Consider the following 8110-nt stretch of genomic DNA (forward strand, 5'->3'; position numbering starts at 1 on the left):
TTAACTTCATCTCTAGATATTGGCTTGATCAAAGATTCATTCATCTCATCATTTACCACTTGTGTGCATCGGTCTAATATGGGCTAGTTGTGACATCCCAGTAGCGTCACATACTAAGCGCAAGTGGAAATTATACGGATTATCATATTGACAGGAACTGTTGATTATAATTATCGGACTGTAGCATCCATCTAGAATTGATTAGCATGTATAACATGGACGTTTTAAGATCTAAAGTTTTATAACACAAGGTCATCCAGTAATAATCCCGTCACTTAGTATTAGACAATCCAACTAAGAACGTATATAAGGATCATGAGGAGCTTCATTAACTTTCCAGTTAAAAAGCATTCGGGCTTACAAACATCGACCTGGATTAATTACAAGCTCTTCACCTATGTACAACACATTTACACGTTCTTATCAAAGTGTAAGTAAACGGCTAGGGGAAAAGGTGAGAGGGTTCCTAACTTCACTACCCCACACTAGCCCACATCCATAAAAAAATTAAAAAAAAAAAAAAAAACGTCTTCTCTGGCTTCACCACGATCTAGGCGCCTAAGCACCTCACCCGCCCCGGACTCCTTGTCCTCTAGCACCGAACTGAAGAGGGCCAAATAGCTCCCCCTCGTGATTTACAAACTACGCAACAAACTTAATAGGAATGCAGTTTACCCTGCCATCATCCATCCAAAGTGTAGTCTCATATCTCATGTAGGTCCACTCAATATCGGGATCATACACGTCATGGAAAGATACATCAATATGCGCTATTGTCCCATAACGAGCAATTGATGGTACGTCTATACTAACGATCTGAAAAAAGAAAAGAAAAGGAATGAGCAATGCCCAGTAAAGAAATAATAAGACCCTAAACTAGACAATTCACAGTTGTCAAAGAAAGCAAGAGAACATAACCAAATAGCTTAACATACTCAGGCAGGATTGTCACAAGTATAACTAAGTGAATACCAAAATGTCACATGAATGATCATTCCATAACAAACATGCTAAATGCGCATGTATAGCTCATACTCTTCATCCGAACCAAGATGAAATGCAACAGCAGCAGGCGAACTCACACGCCAAGTGGAATTTACATTATAGTGTGTATATCAAAGTCTACCCTCAATCAGTTTACCCACCGGAACGCAAGCCGGCCCGATCAAGTCACTTCCAGAATCCCACATCCGAACTTCCACAATATTGTTATCATGGGCATCTCACTCCAAGGCATCTCAATATCGCACAACCGAGGCATCCCAAGATCACTTAGCATGGGGCATCTCACTCCGAGGCATCCCGATATCCCACAACCGAGGCATCCCTAATCACACACAGGGGCATCTCACTTCGAGGCATCTTAGCGTCTCACTCAACCGAGGCATCCAAGATCACATAGCATGGGCATCCCACTCCTTGGGGCATCACCAGCATCTCAATACGATGAAAATCTCTTACTCATTTAATTCACACATTCCACACATCACGCCTTTGAATAATATCACATCACAGCATGCACAAGACCTTGAGAGTACACAATTACTTCAAGTAGGACTCATGCTCACACAACACTTCATTCATGTCACACTCATTGCACACACATACCACAATTGGTAACCACATGATGACCACACTTCAAATTATGGGAGAGGCATGCTCATGCACAAACTAACCTTTATTACAAAACCATTAAGACTACCAATATTATCGTGAAAATCAGCTATAAAGGAGTACAACATCTATTGCACTATCTCAGATCAATGCAGGATACAAACCGACACGGACAGTTTCAATCACAGAAGTGGAAAGTGCATCAAATCTCATCGAAATGCTACGAAATTTTAGTATGTTATAGAAGAGACATAGATTAACATTTTTTTTTTTTTTTGTGAAGAAACCTAAGCCTTTATCTCAATGTATAAAGAGCAGTAACTTGCTGTCTTCATTCCTAAAATTCTGCAGCGACTCCCAGATTGAGTACCTACAGAAGAAAGACCATTTCACTGCCCAAATCTCGACCATTTGTTCTCGAATTTTGATATGTTGTTCCTAAAGATGTTTCCTACAACTTTAATGAAGGGTTTAAGGTCCAATTCCATCTAAAAATTACAGAAAATTCGTAGAACTACCTAAGGTTCTGCTGTTTTCTGCAGGTCGCCAACACGTTTTCGCAAGAATCTCACTACAACTAGTGGTTGAAGCCTAAAATAGTTAGTACACTCTTAAGAAAACTAGTTCTTTCCTTTAACTACACCTTTAAAACCCCAAGCGACGCATAAACTAATAAGTTTTCCATCTCTGTCTTTCCAAAACAGAATGTTTGAACCACTATTCCCATCTACAGCTCAACTAAACCATTTAGCTCCTCTACAACTTCTCTTTTAGTACCCCGATACATCTCTCGACAATATCTAAAGTGACCTCAGTAGCTCTTTGCCTACACACATCAATCCACAGCTCGATTCAAGACAAGTACTCGCATCTCGACTCATCCACAACAACATGCAACACCTATCTTCACTCGGCAGTTACCTTTCCACCAACTCGACCAAACTCAGCTCCCTCGCACTCGATTCTTTAACCATCTAAAGCATTATCATGACATGCAAGGACTCACAGCTTTGTTTGAGTGCTCATCTAGCCCATTTCAACTCAAAACAGAATCATCCAACCTAATCCTTCACCATTCAGCATGTTCCAAGTTCCCTCGACAAAACAGCGGATAATTTCTATTTTAGGAACTCATCATTTCCTTACCGGTTACTTGGCTTAGCTGGTGGCTCAATGCTCTCCAAGAATCTGCTCTCAAACTCACACAAGAAGCAGCAAAGTCGCCTAAGTTGCTGGGCTTCGCTTCTGCTCAAGCCGCGAGAGAAAAGAGAACAGAGAGAGTTTTTCGGTTCTGTTTTTAGAGAGAGAGAGAGAGAGGGATTGACGTGATTTGACTAGAGTGTGTGCAAATTTTGTTTTCAATCCCAAGGAGAAGTAATCATTAGCAAGCTAAATCATTATGTTTCCTATGTAGCTTTGGGTTGGGAGGGGAGGACCGAAGGGAAGAAAGGGTGTCGTGGCTTCCATGCATGCCTCATTCTTCACGGTTGACACTTGGCATCCGAAAACAATTTACTCCTATGTCGTTAGTTGGTCTATTAGTTTTGTTCCGAATCCACAAAATTTCGATTCCCTTGTAACTAAACGAATCTATGAGTTCGCACAATTTGAAATGATGTGTTAACACTCAACACTAATCTATGAACAAGAATTTATCGTTAGAAATTACTAAAGTTAGGGGTCGACAATAGAATTACAATTGCTTATAAGTTTTTAATAAAATCTCTAACTAAATCTCTCATAACGATAATCTATAAACTTAATCAAAAATTAAGGTGCTCGGGCCTAAATTCCCATCTCTATTACCCACCGGCTCATCCTACGACAATTCACGGCCCACTAGACTTGGTTTACCATTCTAATGAACTCGACTCTTGGCCCACTCCAAGCCAAGCCCAAGTCCATATCCTATCCTTTGGCCGATTGAGCCCATACTCAATATCTTTGTGGCCCGCTAACTACTTAAGCCCAAACTTTCCTCACGGCCCATCAAGCTTGTCTTCTAGCCTGTTTAAAATAATCCAAGCCCTTAACAATCTGATTACACTTATAGGGTCGGTAAAATTCAGGATGTCACGCTAGTAGTCTCTAAAACCCATTGAAGTAAACAATGAACTATAGAAACCTTTGATGTGTTGCTTAATGGTTGATGGGTCTTGACTCCAATGCTGGTCATCAAGCTATAATGTAGAGAATTTGTTTCATGTCTTCTCTTAATTGTTGTGGCATGAAAAAATTTTGTGTTTTGATTTCCCCATTTCATTCAATTTATTCTGGATCACATGGACCGAAACCTTTCTTCTTGGCGCATGAGTGTTCAATCTGTTTTGCAATGTTCTATTTTCTTCATTGTTTGATCCATCCTCTACATAGTTGGAAAGCTCCGTAAGTTTATTTTGGAGTGGTTGAATATGCCTTGATACATTATGGAATTCCTCTCTACTCCATTTTCCTAGTGTAGCTGTCACCTTTTTTGTCTTGGTTGTAATATTCAGGTGGTTGAAACTCCCATTCTCCTAGGCTCTACTGGATTACTTCTACACATTTTGTATTTTCTAACCAGCAGGCCTCAAACTTGAAAGTCTTCTTGCTTCTCACCCATTGGAGTCCAAGGAAGATAGGAATGGGCAATGATTTGACCTTATTGTAGGTAATGCAAATGCCTTTGCATTTGGAAGAGAACTCTCCACTCTAGGTTGCATAAAGCCCTATCCAACCTCTTTTTCACTCACTCATCACCTTCCTTGTTGTTTGTGTATGTGTAGATGCATCCCTTACTCTCAATATCCATTAGTGAAGATGTATTCCAAGAGTTCTTGAAATGCCACATTCCTATACCGGTCCACTTCTCGCCTTCCAATCTTTTCCCATTGGTATAATACTTCATTGAAATCTCCTATGCAAACCCTTGGGAGAGTATTGGACAAGCTAATAGAGCATATAGTTTGCCATAATTGTAATCTTTCTTGATAGCTTGTTGGGGCATGAAGAAAAGATATCCTCATCAAGTACACGTTGTTGAGGTCCTTGTAGGTGACATCTATTAATTCCCTAAAACTAGATTCCACTTCCACCTTCACCTCCTCATTCCACATATGTGCTAGTCCTCTACAATTCAATAAGATCAATAATGACAGAAGATGTAAATTTCAGTTGCTGTTTAATATGATCAACCATGTTCTTTTTATTCTTGGTTTTCATAAGGAAATCAAGTTGGGCCTGTCTAAAGCCATTAAGGCTCTAGGTTGTTGGACTATTAAGGGTGTGTAACCTCGACAATTCCAGCTCAATAACTTCATGTATGCTTGGATGACTTATTAGGGATAATCACCAAAGCCTGTTTTGGACCCTTCCCACACTGGATTGGAGTATCCAGTAGGTGCTCCTTATCTAATAAAGTAACCGATGATACTCTTTTCTCATAAGGTTGGATGAGCTTCTGTTTGTTGGCTACTGGAATTTGGAGTCATGTTTTTTCCTTCTTTAGCAGTTCTATATACTTCCCTAGGTTTGCTTAGTTGAGTTGTAGAACTTGCATTTGTTGTAATCTCTTTCCTCGGCTTATGAACATATTTGTTGCCATATTATCCTCTTCTAGAATGTCATTTTCTGTGTTGTATGGGATAATTGCCATCCTTGGTGCCGCATTTTCCTTCCTCTTAATGTCATCAATAGAAAGCATTGGTGTGGTTGGTGTTGTCTCCTCTCTTCATAACATGATTCTATTTTTCCATATAAAAAATTTCCACAACGGACTGAGTTCCCTCACTTCCACCTTAAGCCACGAACCATATCTTCTAGGTTAATCATGAGCTAGACTAGTTTCTTCATAAGGAATCTATGGGCAATAGTTAGCATAATGTCCTATATGCCCACTTGAATAGCAAAAATGTGGAAGTCTCTCATATTTGAAGTCTAACCACCATTTCTTGCCTCCATATTGATATCATGCTAGTTTTTAGTGGGTTTGTTAAATTTAAATGCACTTTCGCCTTGCCAGCTTTATGCAAGTTATTGTTTCTTGCTTCAAGTTTCACTTCTTCTACCTTGCCTAATTTTTTGCTATTTGATGCACAAAAGGCTTCATTAATGTGAGCTCAAAGGGAGCCCCAAAATCTATACCCGTAAGGCGTGATGTGTGAATTCATAACGGTGTTCTAGAATATATGGGTCTTCTTCTTGAGAACAAGAAAATTGCTGGTAAATGACCAAGGTCTCGTTTTTGACACTCTTCTTTTATCCTCAATAGAATTGAAAATGAAGGATAAAAACCTAGGCTCTATTTGCTAACATTTTACTGAATCTAGCTTCCCTGCTTTCCTCATCATACTTAGAAATGATTGAAAATTGATATTGGGTTTATAATAAAGTTTTCTATACAAGATTAGTTCACTTTCTTATTTCTCTTCTTCAAGAATTTCTACTTCCAACTCTGTGATATCCTCTTCAGACCATAGATCACCCATTTTTTTGCAAATCTGCCAGCCTTAGTTGGGTCTTAGAAGACCACGCTCGCAACGTAGCTGCTGTGATCCGGTTGCATGAGGGGGTAGATGCGAGATGAAAATTGAAGGAGGGCCAAATGCTTCCCCGGGTTGTGGAGTGAAGGGGAGCTCTTAACTTGGGTCGTTGCACTTAAGGTTTCGATTTAGATGGTTTTAGGATAGATGTTTAAAGGTGTGCTTGTATGGGTTGCGGGGTCGGGTTTGAGCAAAAGGCGGTTTCAAGTATTCCCCATTTTGATTTTACTTCAGGGGTGAAGAGAAGAGAGGATGGATTCAACGCTAAGGAGGGCATTATCGATTGGGTCCAGCTGGAGAAAGTTTGGTGGAAGTCGGCTAAATTCCCATTATGGAGGAGGTGAGACCGGTGCTACCATAGGAGGGGAAATCAAGTTTGGGGTTTCTAGGGTTTAAGGAGGAAAAGCTATCACTGGGGATAGAGAGAAAGCTTACCTTACTTCACATTGCGGTAATAATGAAACCCAACGGTTACCTAGAGTCATTTTGGTGAACCAGTCTGCCAATTCAACTTTGCTAAGCAGTGTTACATGCCGCATCCACATCGTACCCTCAATTGGCTTTGTTAATCATGTGAAAATTTGTTTTGACCAATATTTTCTCTTTATCGTGAACACAAATTCTCGCTTTTAGATATGCCAAGTGGATGCATTTGATACTTTCATTATGCCCATGAAAATACCCGCCTTAGGTAAGTGAATGGGGCCCATGAAATACATATATTCATTGGACTTTTTTTTTCCTCCATCACTAATTTGAGGAAATATTTTTTATTGGTTGGATAAAAATATGGATATTATACTTCACACACTTAATTAGAAATAAGTGTAGATGATGTTTATTTTACCCCCACTAATCTTATGGACTAGTAACATAAAGCATAGGTCACCGGATGAAAGGCCCAAATGTGAAGTTCATTTCGATTGGCAGTGCATGGAATTGAACATATGTCATGTGTAGAGTCGACACGCAAAATTTTGTTCTAGGCAAGACCATGAAATTGCCCAAGAAAACTTTCATCCAAGTGGGACAAACTATATCCTTGAGCAAACTTAAAGACAAGATAGCTTCCGAATCCAAAGGCATCACCAACATACGATAGACAGAAGAGACCATTTTACATCATGTCATTGAGTTATATATAAAACCTTTCTAAAGATAAGATACACGCATACATCTATCACAATACACCTAGATAAGTATCGGTAACTTAAATATTCTCATCTCCCGAGTATTGACTATTGGCATGACATGGTCTTCCGGGCTATCCATGTACCCGGTGTTCACAGTCCCACTAATATCCATGTACACATCGGTCTCCTTTTCCAACATATGAACTTTCTCTTCCTGATTCACACCTGTACTACTAACCCCAGAATGGTTAGTCATTGCTCTAAGTCTCTCCAGTTCAATTGCTACTTCCTTCATGGTTGGTCTCTCCTCTGCTTTTATTGCCAAGCATCTTTTGCAAGATTGGCAACTTCTCTCACTGCTCATTGATTCCTTCATTTGCAATAACTTCCTCAACAATTTGAAATAATTTGTCGTTTTCTAGTGATGAAAGAAAGTACATTGCCAAGCTCCTCTCTTCTTCCGATCGGTTGAATGAAAGTGCCTTTTCCCCGTCAATAGCTCGACTAGCACGACCCCAAAGCTGTAAACATCACTCTTTTCCGTCAATTGGCTTGTGTGCAAGTATTCGGGGTCTAAGTATCCCCATGTTCCTTGAACCATAGTAAATAATTGTGTTTGATCAAGTGGGATTAATCTTGAAGTTCCAAAGTCGGAAACTTTCGCAGTGTAATTATTATCCAAAAGGATGTTTGCAGACTTGACATCTCGATGGATAATGGGAATGGAAGCTGCGGAGTGCAAGTAAGAGAGGACTCGGCGGTTTACAAGCAATTCTCAACCGAGTCTTCAAGATAGATTTAATGATTTGTTTGGGTCGTGGATGTGATTGAAGAGTTCCATTG

Source organism: Eucalyptus grandis, chromosome 7 (assembly GCF_016545825.1).
Source record: "Eucalyptus grandis isolate ANBG69807.140 chromosome 7, ASM1654582v1, whole genome shotgun sequence".
Taxonomy (NCBI): Eukaryota; Viridiplantae; Streptophyta; class Magnoliopsida; order Myrtales; family Myrtaceae; genus Eucalyptus; species Eucalyptus grandis.